The following is a 21960-nucleotide window of genomic DNA, read 5'->3' on the forward strand; positions in this document are numbered from 1 at the left end:
CCAACCATTTGGAAAGTCCTATTGAAAGACGTCCACCATGATTGAAGCCATTCTTTAACCAGCACAGATTAACTTTAGTAATCACAAACTGACCAACAGGTGCTAACTACAAGTGGAATTGGTCCCTGTGAATAAGTGCCATAATAATAAGCAATATGACTGGTAATGGACGCTCATGAAAATCATGGGAGTGAGGCTGCAGCACGAATTTTGGTTGTATCATGACATACTCAGTGGCCACTTTATTAGGTCCACTCATACACATGCTCATTAGTGCAAATATATAATCAGCCAATCACATGTGCATACATAAAAGCCTGCAGATATGGTCAAGAGTTTCTTCTGCTGTTCTGAACAAACTTGGGAAAGAAATATAATCTAAGTGACTTAGATGGTGGTATGATTGTTGACACCAGATAGGGTGGTGCACGTATCGCGGAAACTACTGATCCTCTGGAATTTTCACTCACAAGGTCTCTCAAGGTTACAGAGAATGTTGTGAAAACAAGAAAAGAAATCTAGTGAGTGGCAGTTCTGTGGAAAAAAAAACACCTTGTTAAAGTGAGCTGTCAGAGGAGAATGACCCAACTTGTTCAAAATGACAGGAAGATGACAGTAACTCAAATAACCATGTGTGGCAACAGTGCGGTGCAGAGGAGCATCTCTGAACTCAAAGCTCATCGAACCTTGAGGTGGATGGAATGCAACAGCAGAAGGTAATGAAGAACATACAGGAGGTAACTAATAATGTGGCACTGTATGGAGTACTGTGCGAAATCTTGAGCACTTATACAGTATATAGCTAGGGTGTCTAAGACTTTGCACAGTACTGTAGTAATTTTATGCACTGCACTGTACTGCTGCCTCAAAAAAAAAACAAATTTCATGACGTACTTTAGTGATGATAAATTTGATTCTGATATGGGTCTCTAATGTGGACTGAGAGTGGGAGAGGAAAATCATGGATGGGAAAAGGGGAAGGGAGAGGGGATGGAGTGGGAAGCACCAGACAGACATTCCACAGTGATCCATAAACCAATTATTTGGAATCAAATGGCCTTGCCTGGAGTCTCAGGGCTGGGTGCGTCTGCACTTGCACCACCCATCTTCCCTGACACTTCTTTTCTGTTGTCTGTCCAACACCCCTCCAGCAGCACGCCACCCTTTCTATTCCCAACATGCTTTCTCCTGTCAGGTTGACAAACTTGATCTCTGCTCCACATTGACAAATACAGTACTGTACAAAATTCCTTGACACCCGAATTCTATATATGTGCCTAAGACTTTTGCAAAGTACTGTAACTTGGTGACAGCTGCACGGGTGGGAGATACAGGAGTAATAATGAACTGCTTTTGAAATATATTAGGCTAAAGGGAACAGAAATTTGAAACATAAACTCTTCTCGGGCTTCCAGCCAGGTCTAGGTGTCAATGTTAACCGACGTTTAGATGACAAACTTTGCCATGTTCATCAGAGTTGGTGAAGTTTGTCATCGAATCATCACTTAAAATTGACCTCTGGCCCTGGTTGGAAGCCCGAGAAGAATTTATGTGTCATATATGCTGGGAAAGTACTAGGTCCTTTTTCAGAAAATTGAAAGTTCTAAGCTTTAGAAATAGGGTGGTGACTAATTCTGGAAATAGTTGAGGGTGGAAATATGAATGATGCATAAAAAAGAATACTAGCCAACTAGCACCAGAAAAATGGTACCTGACTCAAAGTTATTGGTTTTCAAGGAAAGTAATGGGACAGCAAGACTAGGGATAGCAGAGATGCCAGAGTTCCTTATGGGTTCAAGATTTACACCTTTTACTGCTGATCTGAAATCCAGGGTTTCTTCAGGCCCCATTTCCTTTCCCTGGGAGTTTTGGCCAATGAGTTTTTCTCTGTGCTCCATATCAGGACTGTACGTGAGCGAGGTAAGTTTCAATAAATGCTCTATAAACACTAAGCAGCAATCCTTTTCATTTCCACTTTAACATTGCTTTCTCTGGAGCAACAAGATGATGGAGCAGTTATGTTTTATTTGCTCTCATTCTGTTCGACTTCTATTAAAATTTTAATTCTATTAGAATTCTCACCATGGATTTAAAAATACCACAGCAGATAATGCAGTTACTGTGAATCTGGGCAGGTTAGGCAGAGAGTGAGAGGTTTCAAGGTCATCTACCAGTCAGGATACTTTGCAGGAAATTCAATAAGTTAGGAGTTTGGAAAAATGGGAGGAATTGACAAGTACCTTAATGTAACACTCAATATTAATTTTTGTCACAATGTTAATTTAGGGCAAATTATAATGTTAAAAATATAATTTTGTGCCATAATGAAGCCATTCCCTCAGAGAAGCAGCCCCATCTTATATTCCATCTAGATAGCCTCCAACCAGGTGACATAAATATCAATTTCTCCTTCCGGTAAAAAAAAATTTCCCTCCCCTTTCCCTCTTCTTCTATTCCCCATTCTAGCCTCTTACCTCTTCTCCTCACCTGCCTATTACCCCTTTCCCCAGTTCCCCTCCTACTTCTCTTTCTCCCATGGTCCACACTCCTATCAGATTCCTTCTTTACCAGCCCTTTACCTTTCCCACCCACTTGGCTTACTTTCACCTTCTAGCTTGTCCTCTTTCTCCTCCTTCCACCCTTTCATTCCGGCATCTTACCCCTTCCCTCCCAGTCTTGAAGAAGAGTCCTGGCCCAAAACATTGACTGTTTGTTCATTTCCATTGATGCTTCCTGGCCCGCTGCGTTCCTCCAGCATTTTGTATATGTTGCTTTAAATTTCTACCATCTGCAGAATCGCTTGTGTTATAACCTGTAAACAAATATTAAAATTGCTATATTGGCTAAAGTAGGACCACTTCTTTACCTTCTATGGTACAAAAAATCAAGTTAATAATTGAATAAGTTGTCTTAATAATAGAGAAAGCTTTATTAAAACGACAATTATTTCAACTGCAGTTTGTCATTTTAAGAAATAGAAGGAGATTGATCTTCCCAACTATTTGGACAATGGAGCGTCATCGCTTTGGAATGTGAATTGGTTTAGATCTGTTAGTGAAATGCTCATCTGTTTTGATGCAAGCCTGAAGAAAATGCAATAGTTTCAAGTTCACATGTGCTTGCCTCTGAGAGATAATAATTCTTTTTCATCAAGATACCCAATAAAGGCACTTTACAGATGAAGGTAGAACAGCAAAGGTAAGTAGATCTGAAAGCCATATTATGATGACATTGTAGGAGTTATTGGTTAGAGAAAAAAGTAAGTTTCATTGTCTTGTGCTGGAGAAGAATTGGTTATTTTGTCCTGTTCTTATCACATTGAAAATGTAGGGCGACAGACCGACGTGTATTGTTAATTATAATAATTATTATTATTTCAGGGTTCATCTCATTCTCGATACTTATTGCTTATTTATTTATTATTTTTATTTCCTTTTGTATTTGCACAGTTTGTTGTCTTTGCACACTGGCTGAATGCCTAGCTGGGTGGTTTTTTATTGATTGATTGTTTTTTGTCTAGCAGATAAAGATCCAAAGATTTGGGTCATTGATCCAGTGAAATGATACATAGCAATGAAGAACTTCAATCTAAGCAATGAAGAACTTCAATCTAAGCAATTAAGCAAGCTGGTATACTGATAGTAACCACCGAATGATTGGATTGTCAACAATACCTGTCTAGTTAGCTAACATCCTTAAGGTAAGGACAGCTGTTGTCCTTATCAAATATGATTTATACATAACAACACATCTGCAACTCTAGGCCCATTCCAAACCCACAGAATGCTTTCCTTGTGAAGGTGACAGAGGCAGGTGCCCTCACAACATTTCAAAAATGTTCTTGACAAGCATTTGAATTGCAATAACATCAGCTTACAGACCAAGTGCTGGGAATGGGGTGGCACTGTGGTGTAGTGGTTAGCACAACACTTTATAGTACCAATGACCTGGGTTCAATTCCCATCACAGTCAGTAAGGATTTTATACGTTCTCTCTGTGACGGCATGTTTTCCTTTGTATTGGTATATTCATTTAAAGTGTGCTGGAATGCCCTGTTAAGAGCTTACACTCACGATCCATGATATAGACCGAATTACCGGCCTGCACCAAGCTAGCAAGGATGGAGAGTTTCTTCATTCAGAGAGAGCCACATTTAAAACAAAGGCACTCCTGTCAGGCATCCCCTTGACTCACCTGCTGAGACCAGATTTGAGAATCACTATTAGTGAAGGTCAGAGGTCATCTTTCGCTTTTTGTCAGAGAAGGCTCAGATAAAAGACAAAAGAGAAAAAGTAAGTAGTTCGTTCCTTAAAAATGACATTTTCAAAGAATTGCTTGTGAGTAGTCACTGACATTCTGGAATGTTCATGCCTTTCTTTTGAGAGAATGTTAAGAATTTATATAACTCAGCTTGTGATGTTAAGTTCGGCTTCAAGATAGCGATAGCTTTGTTCAGTGAAATCACGGGAGAATATAAAGTTAGATAATCTATTAAAGGAATGCATCTGAGCTCAGAGTGCTTGGAAATGCTGACTCACTCTGCTTCATCACAGCAAGTCATATGAGATGTTTGTTGTGATCACATGTCTCGATCTCCATGGCGGTGGCATTGTGAATGTCATTTCAGGAACATGCACTTTGCCTTTGCTTACATGGTGTGAAATCATGAGCTTTTGTAAACAACGGCGATTAATTTAACTATTTGATTGCCAGTTCTCTTTCACATACTGCTGCAGAAAGGTTTGCGTTCACCAATATACATGGTCAAATAAACATAGCTCTGAGTGACTAGAACAGTGATGCATTGACACAACGACAGAGCTGTTTTACAAAATTGAAGCTGATTCACGAGAGGCTGGATAAACTTCGGTTGTTTTCTCTGGAGATGGAGGCTGAAGGGAGATCTGATTTACAAGGTTATGAGAGGTATAGATAGAATGGACAAAAAGTATCTGTTTCCCGGGGTTGAAATGTCCAATACCAAAGGGTGAGGGGGATTTGAGGGGTAAGTTTTTTACTTAGAGTGGTGGATGCCTGGAATGCAGTGCCCAGTATGGTGGTAGAGGCAAATGCATTAGAGGTTTTTAAGAGATGTTTGGATAGGCAGATGCACGTAAGGAGGATGGAGGGATATGGACATGGTGTGGGTAGGAGAAATCAGTGTTTGCGTGTTTTTGATTCACTTTTTAGCTGATTCAGGACAACTTTGTGGGCTGAATGGCCTGTTTCTATGCTGTACTGTCCTATGTTTCATGAAGCAAGCACATTGTGCTAATGTGAGATATGATCAAGATCTGCTACCTGCGTCTCCAATCTGTCCTTTTTCTTGATGAATGCTAGCAATCTTAATTATGGCTGATAACCAAAAAAGAGCACAACAAGATTCTTTGCATGGATAAAAGTAACTACACTTATTTTAAAAATAGTGGTAATGAAATGGACTGCGCAGAACATGCCTTCAAGTCCTTTGAGCTTCACCAGCTTTAGCCCTAAACTAATCACTGAACAAGTTACAATGACCAATTAACTTGCATGGCATGGTAGTGTAGTTGTCAGCACAATGCTTTGTAGTACCAGTGACCCGTGTTCAATTCCCTCTGCTGTCTGTAAGGAGTTTGTACCTTCTTATTGTGGCCACGGCGGTTTCATCCCAGACCTTTGGTTTCCAACCGCAGTCCAAAGACGTACCGGTTGGTAGGTTAATTGGTCGTTGTAAATTGTCCCGTGATGAGGATAGGGTTAAATTGAGGATTGCTGAGTGATGTGGCTCGAAGGGCCAGAAGGGCCTATTCCAGGCAGTATTTCAATAAATAAAAACATTGTTGTGTCAAAATGTGATGAAACAGATTTATGTACAATCACAGCATCAGCAAATACATTAATGGATTCAATATGATTCCTGCTGGTTATTTTTCAATCTGCATTCTCTCCTCTGGTGCAGCATCCTTTCCACATAATACTGTGTCTTTAACCATACGCAAACAGAATAAAATTAATTGAATGCGATAAGGAGAATTGTATTATTTGTTTCTTTTAACTTTAGGCAAATAGGCTACAACAGCTTTCAGAAAGGCTGCAAGAATGTTGAGATTAAGAAGATATTTGTTGGGTGTGATCTGAGGAGATCTTGCTTCAGATAAGAATTGAAGGGGAAAATATTTCATGAAGTATGTTTGGATGCTGTTGAATGAATATCAAAGAATGCCAAACATTCATGTAATTCAACTTGTGATGTTAAGTCAAACCTAACAACAGAAGCAGAATCACATGAATTTTTGACATTCTCCAGAAAGAAAAGCATGAATAATCCAGTATGTCAGTAATTGCCCACGAGGAGTTCTTCTACATTGTCACTAAGCTTTGCAATTGCCAGAAGCTACCAATTAACGTTCAGCGTGGAAGAGGACCACAACCTTGTTGTTTATTTGGAGGCTTGTGTGTCTCAATGACCCAGAGATGTATATTGGATGGACTCAGGGCTTTATGCTTTGGCTCTTGGTAGGATCACCCATGCCAAACAGGTCAAAGGCTAAAGGTCAGACTAAGAGTGGTCATCTGGTCCTCCAGTTTCAGGGGTTCAGCGCAGGGCTAGCAAACCTGACTGGTCAAAAAACATTGTTATGGAAACAGCAAAAAATAATTCTTCTTTATTTGTATGAGATCAAGCACAGACAGAGGTGGAGGACCTTCATTGTTGCCCTAAACACCAGCAGCATAATAGGCAGTAAGTTACAAAGATAAGAGTTTAAGTGCAATCTGGACATCTAATTCCATCTCTCCTCACTTACCCCATCAAATATTTTTCCCTCCCCCTGCCCTCTTTCTTCTATTCCTCACTTGGGCCTCTTACCTCTTCTCTCCTGCCTATCACCTTCTCCCGAGTTACCTCCTCCTTTCCTTTCTCCTATGGTCCACTCTCCTCTCCTATCAGATTCTTTCCTCTCCACCTGGCTTCTCCTATCACCTTCGAGCTACCCTTCCCTCACCCCACATTTTGATCCAAGATGGCGGCGTGACGCAGCTTGCAGTGGCCACTCCGGAGCTGATTATCTGTTATTTGTGAAGTGGGGTGCCATGCGCAATCATAATCAGTTGAAAATGGACATGGGAGCATGGAGGAACGTCTGGAAATTTCCAGGAAGAACTTCTTCATTGCTGCTGCTGCTGTGAGGTCCGGGACTCTGCTGGGAAGAACAGGCCCCCAGTCCTCAGGGTTGCACTGCCGATGGCCGTTGGTGGGGGCGTCTTAATACACTCGGCAGAGGATGGTGCTCGGAGAAGCTGTGCCAGAGGGGATGGCCAGAGGCTCGGAGGTTCAACGGATTCGGAGTCCACTGCGGTCAGGTCGCTTTCACTGTGCGCTGCGTCTGCGAGGCTGAGTCGGGCGGTGCCGTGGAAGTCCACAGTGGGGGTATTCCCTTCTGCCGCTGGCATGGGATGACGAGTCAAATTGGGATCCAGAGGACTTGTGGAATCTGTGTGGTGGTTTCTTTCGAACTTATAGTCTTTTAACATCTTTGGACTATTTTTTTTTGTGCCCATGGTCTATTTTTTTATCAATTATGCTATTGTTTGCCCTGTTGTAACTATATGTTGTAACTATGTGGTTTTGTGCAGGTCTTGGAGCTTTAGTTTTTGGTCTTGTTTTGTCTGGTGGATTTGGAGCTCCTTTCCAGGGAACGCGCTAAGATGGTAGCGCGATATTAATACGCAGCAGCCTCCCTGGACTCTGGATTGGGAATTGCCAGATATTATGTGGATTTTCTGGTGTAGTCTGTTTTGTCATATGCTTTTGTGATATCATTCTGGAGGAACGTTGTCTCGTTTTTTAACTGCATTGCATTTGTGGTTTCTCAATGACAATAAACTGAATCTGAATTCTTATTCTGGCCTCTTCCCCCTTCCTTTTCAGTCCTGAAGAAAGGTCATGTCACAAAACCTCATATGATTATTCATTTCCATAGATGCCGCCTGACCTGCTGAATTCCTCCAGCATTTTGTGTGTGTGTTTTGGATCTCCAGCATCTGCTGATTTTCAATGTTTGCATCAAGCCAATTATATGTATTTTTCTTTTAAAATCTAAAACCAAGTAATGATGGTCAATATGCATTAATCTTTTGCAGCCAAAACTTTTCAACCAAGACTGTGGGGTATTACTGGAGTAAAACTGAGATTCTGCTTTGGAAAATGAATTCCAATTCCTTTCCAATAACGCTTCACCTGTTGTAATTCCCACTGTATTTATTTCATCTTATGTTCAAGTTGTTCCCAGTGTAAATCCAGTGGAGTGGGAAACAGACATCTGAATTAGACACAGGTCTAACCCATTCCCCTTTGGTCTTTCAATTAAAATCAAGGCCATACCTTCTATAGTACATGATTAATAAATTATCTTCCATTTACCAGTGCTAATGCTTTATGGACACATGTCAACAGACACCATAATATGATACATATGCCAATTTATGGAGGGAAGAAAATATATTTAGCAAATTACCATGTAGCCATAGTGTTATGAAATCTTTAAATTCTCCATTATTGGCAGAATTCAAAGCTGGATTACAAAACTTCTGTTTGGTTTTGATTGCTGCTGAGTCATGGGTCTCATGAACCAGCAACCCACACAAAGTTTTGCACAGGGAAAGCCTGAATGTCTATATTTATTTATTTAGTGATACAACACAGAGAAGGCCCTTCCGGTTCTTTGAACCGCTCCATCCTAACAACACCTGACAAACTTGATTAGCCCGAACCCAATCATGGGAAATTTGACAATGACCAATTAACCAACCCCATACGTCTTTGGACTGTGGGAGGAGACTGGAGCTCTGGAGAAAACCCACACATTCCACGGGGAGAATGTACTGAGACTCCTTACAGAATGGCACTGGAATTGAACTCTGAACTCTGGAACATCCCAAGCTGCAATAGGGTCGTGCCAATCACTGAACACCATGGCTCTCTGATGGGACCAATACCAACAACTCAAACAAGCCATCTCAAACCAATTATTTAGCCGTTTCCGTATTTATATCTTCAACATCATCATTATATGCTGTGTTGTATTGACATGGGTGATCATGGTCTTAGATCGATGACTATCAATTTTTCTTGGCAAATGTTTCTACAGAATTTGGTTGCCTTTGCAAGATGGGTGACCCCAGCCATAATCAATACTCTTCAGAGACTGTCTGTGTGATATCAGTGGTCACATATCTAGTACTAGTGATATGCATCAGCTGCTCATACAGCTGTCCACCACCTTCTCCTACAGCTTCAGATGAATGGGTCCCCATGGGTTAGCATGGGTATAGTGAGCCAAGTGCTCTGTTTCCAGAGAGCATGAATTAAAAACTTTCAGCGACCAACCTGGACATCAGAAATTTGGGGTGGGGGAGGGGGATTTCACTCAGGTCCACTGACTAGGGAAAAGGCAGCAATGGATTGCGGAAACTTATTTCAGTTTTGACCAATGACCAACCTGGAGATCAGAGGCCTGAGAGGAGTGAATTTCACTCAGCTCCACTGACCAAGTAGAAAAGGCAGTGGCAGATTGCGGCAGTTTATCTGAGTTGTGACCAGCTACCAATCGGTGCTTGGGATTGATTAGTAAGAGCAAATTAGAAGAAGGCGGGGGCAAGGCATGCAGCCATAGTCAGAGTGGATAGAGTTGGAGTGGTGAGGCTTTAGCTCTTCAGCAAACAGAAGCTTCAGTCAGAGAAATAAAAAAGCTTTAGCTAAAGTTTTTCTTTCCTTCCCTTCTTTACATCTACTTAGTTAGGATAGTAGAGTTATCAGGCAAGATAGTTGAATTCTCCTCTTGTGGGGAGAGAGGTTTCGGAGGCAGATGTTGGAAGACCTCAGACAAAGCCAGGAATCAAAAGATTGAGCATGGTGCGATTAGTATTCTGAACTGCATATATTTCAATGCAAGAGGTATTGTAGGAAAGGTGGATAAACTCTGGGCATGGAGACTGGCAATATTTGGGGTTCTGTTGGTTTAGACATGACAGAGCAGGAGGGGGTGTTACTAATGAGGGAAAATGTTGTGTATTTGGATTTCCAAAAGGCCTTTGATAAGGTGCCGCTTAAGAAGCTGCTTAATAAGATGAGAGCCCATGGAATTACAGGAAGGATATTGGAATGGGTGGAGCATTGGCTGATAGGCAGAAAGCAAAGAGTGGGAATACAGGGATCCTATTCTGGTTGGTTGCCGGTTACTAGCGGTTCCACAGGGGTCGGTGTTGGGGCTGCTTCTTTTTACACTGTATATCGACGATTTAGATTATGGATTAAATGGTTTTGTGGCTAAGTTTGTGGATGACACCAAGATAGGTGGAGGAGCAGGAAGTGTTGAGGAAACGGAAAGGTTGCAGAGAGACTTGGTAAGTTTAGGAGAGTGGGCAATGAAACGGCAGATGAGATACAATGTTGAGAAATGTACGGTTGTACATTTTGGAAGAAGAAACAATCAGGCAGATTATTACTTAGATGGGGAGAAAATTCAAAAATCGGAAGTACAAAGGGACTTGGGGGTCCCAGTGCAGAATACCCTAAAGGTTAACCACCAGGTTGGATCAGCAGTAAGGAAAGCGAATGCTATGTTGGCATTCGTTTCAAGAGGAATAGTGTATAAGAGTATATGTGATGAGGCTCTATGGGGCACTGGTGAGACCCCATTTGGAATACTGTGTGCAGTTTTGGGCCCCCTGTCTTAGAAAGGATGTGCTGATTTTGGAGAGAGTTCAGAGAAGACTCACTAGGATGATTCCTGGAATGCAGGGACTAACATATGAGGAGCATTTGTCGGTTCTTGGATTGTATTCATTAGAGTATAGAAGAATGAAAGGGGATCTCATAGAAACATTTCGAATGTTGAAAGGGTTGAACAGAGTAGATGTGGAAAGGCTGTTTCCCTTGGTGGGTGAGTCCAGGACAAGAGGTCACAGTGTTAGAATTAGAGGGTACCCATTTAAAACAGAGATGAGGAGACATTTTTTTAGCCAGAAGGTCGTGGATTTATGGAATTCGTTGCCACATACAGCTGTGGAGGCCCGATCATTGAGGGTGTTTAAGGAGGAGATTGCTAGGTATCTAATTAGTCAGGGTATCAAGGGATATGGGGGAAAAGCTGGAAATTGGAAATAGATGGGAGTATAGTTTAGATAGTGGAGTGGCAGAGCTGAGTCGATGGGCTGAATGGCCTACTTCTGCTCGTTTGTCTTGTGATCTTGTGACCTTGTGAAAACATCACAGCAGTGTTCTACAAGGACAGTATGGAGAACTCTACTAGTGAGACATTATAGGAGGAACTCAGAAATAAGAAAGGTATGATCATGTTAATGGAGCTGCATTACAGACTATCAAATAGTCTGAGGGATTTAGAGGAACAAGTTTCTAAAGAGATCGCAGTCTGTTGCAGATGACAGAGGAAGAGGTGCTTGTTACCCTGAGGCAAATCAGTGTGGATAAATCCCCAGGGCCTCTCAAAGTATTCCCTCGAATCCTACGGGCGGCAAGTGCAGAATCTTCCAGAGCCTTAGCAGAGATACTTAAATCATCCTTAGTGACGGGGAGGTACCAGAGGACTGGAGGAGAACCAACGTTGTTCCACTGTTTAAAAAAGGCTCTAAACATAAACCAGGAAATTATAGGCCGGTGAGTCTGACATCAGTTGTGGGAAAGTTATTGGAAGGTACTCTAAGGGACCAGATAGATAAGTGCTTGAATAGACATGGACTGATTAAGGATAGTCAGCATTGCTTTGTGCATGGTAGGTCATGTCTAACTAATCTTATAGAGTTTTTCAAGGAGGTTACCAGGAAAGTGGATGAAGGCAAGGCAGTGAATGTTGTCTGCATGGACTTTAATAAGGCATTTGACAAAGTCCCACATGGGAGGTTGGTCAAGAAAGTTTAGTTGCTCAGCATTCAAGATGAGATAGTAAATTTGATTAGACATTGGCTTTGTGGGAGAAGCCAGAGAGTGGTAGTAAATGGTTGCCTCTCTGACTGGAGGCCTGTGACTAGTGGTGTGCCACAGGGATCAGTTCTGGGTCCATTGTTGTTTGTCACCTACATCAACAATCCGGATGATAATGTGGTTGATGGGATTAGCAAGGTTGAGGGCGTAGTGCACAGTGAGGAAGGCTACATGGCTTGAAGAGGGATTTGCATCAGTTGGAAAAATGGACTGAAAGATGGCAGATGGAATTTAATGCTGACATGTGTGAGGTTTTGCACTTTGATTGGATCAACTAGGGGAGGTCTTATGCAGTGAAGAGTAGGGCACTGAGGAATCCAGTAGAACAAAGGAATCTGGGAATACATGTCTATAATTCATTGGAAGTGGTATCACAAGTAGATAGGGTCATAAAGAAAGCTTTTGGCACATGGGCCTTCATAAATCAGTATATTGAATGCAAGAGATGGAATGTTATGTTAAAGTTGTATAAGATCTTGATGCCTAATTTGGTGTATTGTGAACTAGAGAAAATCTGCAGGTGCTGGAAATCCAAACAACATACAAAAAATGCTGGAGGAACCCAGCAGGCCAGGCATCATCTTGGAAAAAGTACGGTCCAAGTTTTGGGCTGAAACCCTTCGGCAGGATTCGAGTCTGGCCTGAAACATCGATTGTACTTTTTCCTATAGATGTTGCCTGGCCTGCTGAGTTCCTCTAGAGTTTTGTGTGTGTTGTTTGGAGTGTTGTGTGCAATTTTGGTCACCTACTGCAAGAAATAGTTAAATGAGTTTGAAAGAGTAAAGAGAACATTTACAAGCATGTTGCTGGGTCTAGAGGACCTGAGTTATAAGGAAAGATTGAATAGGTTAGGACTGTATTCTTTAGAATGTAGAAGATTGAGAGGAGGTTTGATGGATGTATACAAAATTATAAGGTGTCTAGATAGAGTAAATGTGAACAGGCTTTTTCCACGGAGGTTGTGTAGGACTACAGCTAGAGGTCATGGATTAAGACCATGAGACATAGGAGCAGAATTAGGCCATTTGGCCCATTGAGTCTGCTCCACCATTCAACTATGGCTGATCTTTTCTCCCCCACCCCCTCCCTCAGTCTCATTCCCCATCCTTCTCCCCATGGCCAAGAGCCTATCAAGCTCTGCTTTAAATACACTCAATGACCTGGCTTCAACAGCTGCCTGTGGTAATAAATTACACATATTCACCACCCTCTGGTTATAGAAACTTCTCTGCATCTCTGTTTTAAATGGACAACCCTTTAACCTGAAGCCATGTCCTCTTGTCCTTGATGCCCCCACCATGGGAAACATCCTTTCTAAATCTACTCTGTCTAGGCCTTTCAACATTCTAAAGGTTTCAATGAGATCCCCCCTATCCTTCTAAATTCCAGCAAGTACAGACCCGGATCCATCAAATGTTTCACATATGATAACCCTTTTATCCCTGGAATTATCATTGTCAATCTCCTCTGAATCCTCTCTAAAGCCAGCACGTTCTTTCTTACATGAGGAGCCCAAAAACAGTTCACAACACTCAAGGTGAGGCCTCACCAGTGTCTATAAAGTCTCAGCATCACTTCCCCGCTCTTGTGTTCTAGACCTCTTGAAATGAATATCAACATTGCATTTGCCTTCCTCACCATGGACACAACCTGCAAATTAACCTTTAGGGTGTTCTGCACAACAACTCCCAAGAAACCTTTGCATCTCAGATTCTTGGATTGTCACCCATTTAGAAAATAGTTTGCACATTTATATCTACTACTAAAGTCCATGACCATGCATTTTCCCATATTATATTTCATTTGCCACTTTCTTGCCCATTCTCCTAATCTAAGTCCTTCTCCAGCCTATGTGATTCCTTAACACTACCTGCCCCCTCCACCAATATTCATATCATCTACAAACTTGACAACAAAGCCATCTATTCCATCATCTAAATCATTGATATACAGCATAAAAAGAAACAGTCCCAACTCTGATCCCTACAGAACACCACTAGTCACTGGCAGCCAATCAGAAAAGGATCCTTTTATTCCCACTTGCTGCCTCCTACTGATCAGCCAATGCTCTAACCATGCCACTAACCTTCCTGTAATACCATGGGGTCTTGACTTGGTAAGCAACCTCATGTGTGATACCTTGTCAAAAGCCTTCTGAAAGTCTAAGTATACAACATCCACTGCATCTGCATTACCTTTCCTACTTGTGATCTCCTCAAAGAATTCCAACTGGTTCATCAGGCAAGATTTTCCCTTAAGGAAGCAGTACTGACTTTGTCCTTTGTCACCAAGTACTCCATAATCTCATCTTTAACAATCACTTCCAACATTTTCCCAACTACTGGTGTCAGGATAACTGATCTATAATTTCCTTTTTGCTGCCTTCCTATTTTCTTAAAGAGTGGAGTGATATTTGCAATTTGTCAGCCCTCTGGCACTATTCCAGTGTCCAGTGATTTTTGAAAGATCATTACTAATGCCTCTACATTCTCTACTGCTACCTCTTTCAGAACCCTAGAGTGCAGTTCATCAAGCCCAGGTGGCTTATGTACTTTAAGTTTTTCAGCTTTTTGAGCACCTTCTCCCCTGTAATAGTAACTGCACTCTCATCTCTTCCCTCCCACCCTTCAACATTTGGCACACGACTATTGTCTTCCACAGCGAAGACAGATGCAAAATACTCATTTAGTTTATCTGCCATCTCCTTGTCTCCTATTATTATTTCTTTGGCCTTATTTTCTAGCAGTCCTAAATCCACTCTCATCTCTCTTCTATTTATCACATACTTGAAAAATTGTTATTATCCACTTTGATATTGTTTGCTAGCTTGCTTTCATATTTCATCTTTTCCCTCCTAATGATTCTTTTAGTTGCTCTTTGTAGGTTTTTAAAAGCTTCCCAATACTCTATCTTCCAAATAATTTTTGCTTTGTTGTATGCCCTCTCTTTTGTTTTTAGATTAGCTTTGACTTCCTCTGTCAGCCATCATTATACTATATTTCTATTTGAGTATTTCTTTGTTTTTGGAATATATCTCTCTTGCAACTTTCTCATTTTTCCCAGAAACTCACACCATTGCTGCTCTGCTGTCATCCCTGCCAGCATTTCCTTCCAATTTACTTTGGCCAGCTCCCTTCTCATACCACTGGAATTTCCCTTACTCCACTGAAATACTACTACTTCAGACTTTACTTTCTCTCTATCAAATTTCATCTTGAACTCAGTCATATTGTGATCACTGTCTCCTAAGGGCTGTTTTACCTTAAGCTCCATAATTACCTCTGGTTCAGCATTTAACACCCAATCCAATATAGCTGATCCCCTAGTAGGCTCAATGACAAACTGCTTTAAAAAGCCATTTCATAGGCATTCAACAAACTCACTCTCTTGAGTTCTATTACCAACCTGATTTTCCCAATCAACCTTCATGTTAAAATCTCCTACAACTATCATAATATTGCCCTTTTGACACACCTTTGCTATTTCCTGCTGTAATCTGTGGTCACAATCCCAGTTACTGTCGTAAGGCCTGTATATAACTGCTCTCAGGGTCCTTTTACCCTTGCAGTTTCTTAACTCAACCCATAAGGGCTCAACATTTTCTGATCCTATGCCACGTCTTTCTGCTGATTTGATGCCATTCTTTACCAGCAGAGCCACACCACCCCCTCTGCCCACCTTTCTTTCCCTCTGATACAATGTGTAAACTTGAACATTCAGCTCCCAACTGCAACCATCCTCCAGCCATGATTCAGTGATGGCAACAATGCACCAAGATCATCGGCCTCATTTCTTATACTCCATGATTGAGGTATAACACTTTGAGAACTATATTTGCTACCCTTTTAGATTCTGCAGCCCTAATGCACTGAATCTCACTCTGCTGGCTCCAGTTTTGTCCTGTCACCTGCCTGCCCTTCCTGACAATCTGACTGCATGCTATCTTTGCTTTTTTACCGTTGGTCCTATCCTGAGTCCCTTCATTCTGGTTCCTAACCCACTGACAAATTAGTTTAAACTTTCTCCAACAGCTCTATCAAACCTACCTGCGAGCTTTAAGGTTGAAAGGTGAGAATGTTAAGGGGAACATGATGGGCAACTTCTTCACTCAGAGGTCATGACAGTGTTAGCATAAGTGGTCCATATGAGCTTGATTTCAATGTCTTAAGAGAAATTTGGGTAAGTGCATGGAAAGCAGGGATATAGAGGGTTCCAATTCCTGGTGCAGGTCAATGGGAATAGGCAGTTTAAATAGTTTCAGCATGGAGTAGATGGGCCAAGGTGCCTGTTTCTGCACTGTACTTCCCTATGACTCTAATAATGACAGTTCTCGTGATCAGTGAAGTTAGAGCTACAGACCCACAGAATGCCAAATCCACTCTGTATTCACTAAATATCTGGCTGGTTGTAGATTTATGATTTTTAATGTTTATCTGATGCAACCAATTTCAACATATCAGGTTTGATAAGTTAAAATTCAGAATGTTATTTCCATTGTATTACAGTCTATTTTTCCTTCCTGTGTTTGCATCTCTGGTACTGCATTTTATTTAAGGTAGGAATTAATTTTATTTTTTTTCCTTTAGAGATACAGTGTGGAATAGGCCCTTCTGGCCCTTTGAACCGTGCCACCCAGCATCCCCTGTCAACCCTGCTTTAACCCTAACCTAATTACAGGACAATTTACAATGACCAATTAGCCTCCTTGGTATGTCTTTGGAATATGGGAGGAAACCAGAGCACCTGTAGAAAACCCATGTATTCCAATGGGAGGACATTCAGAGGGTCCTTACTGGGACACTGGGAAATAATTCTGAGCTGTAATAGTATCACACTAACCACTACACCACCATTACGCACACTGTTCTGCATTATCAGACAAATTAGAATGTATTAATGAATGCATCAGATGGTAGGATCTGCACTCCATCCTTCCATCCCTTGGTACACTTACTAAATAGTTTCATTTTTTTTCAAAATTGAAGTTTCAAAGTACGTTTATTATCAAGATATGTATAAATTATATTAGCTTAAGATTCATCTCCTCATAGGCAGTTACAAAACAAGAAACCCATTAAAAAAAGACCAACAGATGCAATGCACAGAGGGATGAAAAAAAACACAAATTGTGCAAACAGTAAGAGCAAGCAACTGCATTCAGAACTAAAGTGATTTCATGGAAACAAAGCGCAGGGCCGGCTCACCCTTTATGTCTTTAACAGAGATCCAAGATTGAAGGTTCAAGATTTAAGTACATTTATTATCAAAGAATGTATGAATATACAACCTTGAGATTTATTTGTTCACGGGTAGCCGCAAAGCAAGAAACCTGAAAGAACCTAATTAAATAAAGGAAGAATAAAAATAAAAATAAAAGACCAACACTCAACATGGAAGAAAAAAATACAAATCATGAAAACAATTGACATGAGCAACAGAATTCTGAACCATAATTTAGTCTCAGAGCCAAGCATTGAAGCATCCTAGCGTAGGCCAAAAGCCTTGCTTCATCATATTAGAAGGCATGAAGCACAGCAGGTGGTGCAGTCTTCATAGCCTCAGTGCCATTGGGATGACCATCGTGGAGAATGAGCAAGATCAGCTTTCCTCCCGACAGACACCCTGGCATTTCAGTCTATCTGGGCTGGTGTTAAAATTGACCCAACAATGGAACAGAGAAAGGCTCCATGCCCTGGAGAGATGAGCGTAGACCATGGAGAGTGAGCAAAATTGGCTCCCACCTCTAATCTGGGCTGGCGTTTAAATTGTTTAAACAGCACATTGTACCTTGAACTAGGACCCAAGCACCATTGCTGTGAAAGGCCCATGCTTAGACCATACTGCCCAGTGACTTGTTCCAGGCCCAGATCTCATCACCCAGCCCAAAGCCACTCTTAAGATCTTCAGATCAGCTTGGCACCCCAAGCGATCCAACCTCGCACCCGGGCCAGTTGTACAAATATTAAAATCTAACCTTCTCTGCCTGGGTCCTGATTTCTTCTTATGGCAACCAGAGAGATCCCACCTAGCTCCTGGCCCAGCCGTACAGGCATCAGAACTCCATCTGCAGCAACTCTTTCCATCAACTTGTCTTGCCGTTGCTTGCCCCTTCAATGTTTGTTGTGATAACTTAACACAATTTACCTCAAAAAGTTATTTTTAGTGATGATTTTAGTCAGATTATATGAAGCAAAAACTATCCTTAAGGGGGCATTCACTTTGCTGTGGGAAGAAATTGTTGCATGCAGGCAAACAATATCGCCCTGCTCATATCCTATTGTACCTTCGTCAGCGCACATGATGTGAGTGTTTATCTATTGTTAAATCTAGAGATGATTAAACTGAATTATACCAACAAACTACAATATTTGACAAGTCAACATGCAGCAGTTATTATCCTGTCTATGGTCTAATGAATTATTACTTTTGTTGCAATGACACTATTTTCATTGCCAGTTAAATATGGAAAGCTAACAATTGTTTCATCTTTGTTTATGATAAATATTCTCCATACATAAAACATTTCCCTTCTTTTACTGACAATACATTTGCCGGCAACTTCCACAGAAATCCTGTCATGCTAATAACTTTAGAGGAAACAAATGACACACATCTCCTTTGAGGTTGTCGATTGGAAACTGTTGAACTTCTAATTCCCATTCCGATATGTCAGTCTGTGACCATCTTTACTGCCACGAAAAGGCAACACTCAGGTTGGAGGAACAGTACATTATATTCCGCCTGGGTAGCCTTCAACCTGATGGCAAGAACATCGATTTCTCAAATGCCAGGTAATTGCACCGCACCCCCAACTCCCCCACCCTTTATCATAGCCCATTCCTCTTCCTTTCTCTCTCTTTATCTCCTTACTTGCTCATTACCTCTCTCTGCCTTCCCTTTTCTCCGTGGTCTTCTGTCTTCTCCTATCAGATTCTCCCTTCTCCAGCCCTTTTATCTCTTCACCCATCAATTTCCTAGCTCTTTACTTCACCCCCTGCCCTCTCCCAGTTTTACCTATCACCTTGTAGATCTTCCTCTGCTCCCCTCACCTTCTTACTCTCACTCTTCCGTTCCAGTCCCGATGAAGAGTCTCGGCCCGAAACGTCGACTGTTTATTCTTTGTCGTAGATGCTGCCTGGCCTGATGAGTTCCTCCAGCATTTTGTTTGCATTGCTTGAGGTTCAGGAATGGTCAGGTATTCAAGCAATTGAGAATACTTAGAGAATTTTCCCTCACACAAGTCTGTGAGTGTTAGTTCACTGGGGTGGGGGAAGTATGACTAGAAAAATTGGGAAGTGTTTCATCATCTAGGACATGTCCTCTTCTCATTGCTCGATTCAAGAATGGTCTTTTTTGAATGGGTTTTTTTTTGGGTTCTTTGTTTTGTAGCTACCTATTGAATAGAATCAGAATCAGGTTTACTATCACTGGCCTGTGACGTGAAATTTGTTAACAGCAGCAGCAGTTCAATGCAATACATAATCTAGCAGAGAGAAAAAAATAATAAACAAAATAAAACATAATAATAATCGATGAACAAGTAAATCAATTGCATATATTGGATAGATTTAAAAAACATGCAAAATCAGAAATACTGTATATTAAAAAAAAAGTGGGGTGATGTCCAAAGCCAATGTCCATTTAGGAATCGAATGGCAGAGGGGAAGAAGCTGTTCCTGAATCGCTGAGTGTGTGCCTTCAGGCTTCTGTACCTCCTACCTGATGGTAACAGTGAGAAAAGTGCATGCCCTGGGTGCCGGAGGTCCTTAATAATGGACACTGCCTTTCTGAGACAATGCTACTTAAAGATGTTCTGGTTACTTTGTAGGCTAGTACCCAAGATGGAGCTGACTAGATTTACAGCTTTCTGCAGCTTCTTTTGGTCCTGTGCAGTAACCCCTCCATACCAGACAGTGATGCAGCCTGTCAGAATGCTCTCCACAGTACAACTATAGAAGTATTTGAGTGTATTTGTTGACATGCCAAATCTCTTCAAACTCCTAATAAAATATAGTCACTGTCTTGCCTTCTTTATGACTAGATTGATAAGTTGGGACCAGGTTAGATCTATAGAGATCTTGACACCCAGGAACTTGAAACTGCTCACTCTCTCCACTTCTGATCCTTCTATGAGGATTGGTATGTGTTCCTTCATCTTACCCTTCCTGAAGTCCACAACCAGCTCTTTCATCTTACTGATATTAAGTGCCAGGTTGTTGCTGCAGCACCACTTCACTAGTTGGCATATCTCACTCCTGTACACCCTCTCATCATCATCTGAGATTCTACCAACAATGGTTGTATTGTCAGCAAATTTATAGTTGGTATTTGAGCTATGTCTAGCCACACAGTCATGTGTACATAGAGACAGTACACAACCCTGAGATGCACCAGTGTTGATTGTCAGTGAGGACAATCACCAACCCGCACAGTCTGTGGTCTTCCGGTTAGGAAGTCAAGGATCCATTTGCAGTGGGAGGTACAGAGGCCCAGGTTCTGCAACCTCTCAATTAGGATTGTGGGAATGATGGCATTAAATGATGAGCTATAGTCGATGAACGGCATCCTGACATAGGTGTTTGTGTTGTCCAGGTGGTCTGAAGCCATGTGGAGAGCCATTGAGATTGCATCTGCCCTTGACCTATTGTGGCAATGGACAAGTTGCAATGGGTCCAGGTCCTTGCAGAGGCAGGAGTTCAGTCTAGTCATAACCAACCTCTCAAAGCATTTCATCATTGTCAATGTGAATGCTACCAGGTGATTGTCATTAAGGCAGCCCACATTATTCTTCTTAGGCACTGGTATAATTGTTGCCTTTTTGGAGCAAGTGGGAACTTCTGCCCATAGGAGTGAGAGTTTGAAAATGTCCTTGAATACTCCTGCTAGTTGGTTGGCACAGGTTTTCAGAGCCTTACCAGGTACTCCATTGGGACCTTCCACCTTGCGAAGGTTCACTCTCTTTAAAGACAACCTAACATCGGCCTCTGAGACAGCGATCACAGAGTCATCAGGTTCATCAGGACCTTCACAGCTGTAGTTGTGTTCTCCCTTTCAAAACGCGCATAGAAGGTGTTGAGTTCATCTGGTAGTGAAGCATCGCTGCTATTCATACTACTGGATTTTGCTTTGTAGGAAGTAATATCTTGCAGACCCTGCCAGAGTTTCTGTGCATCTGATATCGCCTCCAACCTCGAAATTGTCTCTTTGTCCTTGAAATAGCCCTCTGCAAATCACACCTGGTTTTCTGGTACAGGCCTGAGTTGCCAGATTTGAATGTACAGATCTAACCTTCAGCAGATGATGTACCTCAAGGTTCATCCATGGAAAATATAGAACATAGAAACCTACAGCACATTACAGGCTCTTCGGCCCACAATGTTGTGCCGTCTAGCAAACCTACTCTAGAAACTGCCTAGAATTACCCGAAAGCTATTTTTACTCTTTTTTTTAAACTCCATGTACCTATCTAAGAGTCTTTTAAAAGACCCTATTGTATCTGTCCCCACCACCATCACTGGCAGGGCATAACATGCACCCACCACTCTCTGTGTGAAAAGCCCTGGAAAAAGAACTACTGGCTATCCACATGATCAATGCTTCTCATCATCCCATTTACCTCTATCAGGTCCCCTCTCATCCTCCGTTGCTCCAAGGAGAAAAAGTCAAGTTCACTTAACCTATTCTCATAAGGTATACTCTCCAATATCCTTGTCAATCCCCTCTGCACACTCTCTCTATGATATCCACATCCTTCCTGCAGTGAGGTGACCAGAAATGAACACAGTATTCCAAGTGCGATCTGATCAAGGTCTTATATAGCTGCAACATTACCTCATGGCGCTTGAACTCAATCCCATGGTTGATGAATGCCAACACACCGCATGTCTTCTTAACAACATTGTCAACTTGTGCCGTAGTTTTGAGTGTCCTATGGATCTTTCTGATCCTCCACACTGCCAAGAGCCTTACCTTTAAAA

General features: G+C 41.7%; 1 long non-coding RNA gene across 1 annotated transcript; it reads left to right on the forward strand.

Annotated features, from left to right (window-relative positions):
- Positions 1 to 602: 602 nt before the first annotated feature.
- On the forward strand, positions 603 to 19968 carry LOC132403772 (uncharacterized). Its single transcript, XR_009515337.1, has 3 exons — positions 603 to 737; positions 3155 to 3198; positions 19812 to 19968. It is a non-coding gene; the product is annotated as an uncharacterized LOC132403772 (long non-coding RNA).
- Positions 19969 to 21960: the final 1992 nt, after the last annotated feature.

This window comes from Hypanus sabinus, chromosome 13 (assembly GCF_030144855.1).
Source record: "Hypanus sabinus isolate sHypSab1 chromosome 13, sHypSab1.hap1, whole genome shotgun sequence".
In the NCBI taxonomy this organism is placed as follows: domain Eukaryota; kingdom Metazoa; phylum Chordata; class Chondrichthyes; order Myliobatiformes; family Dasyatidae; genus Hypanus; species Hypanus sabinus.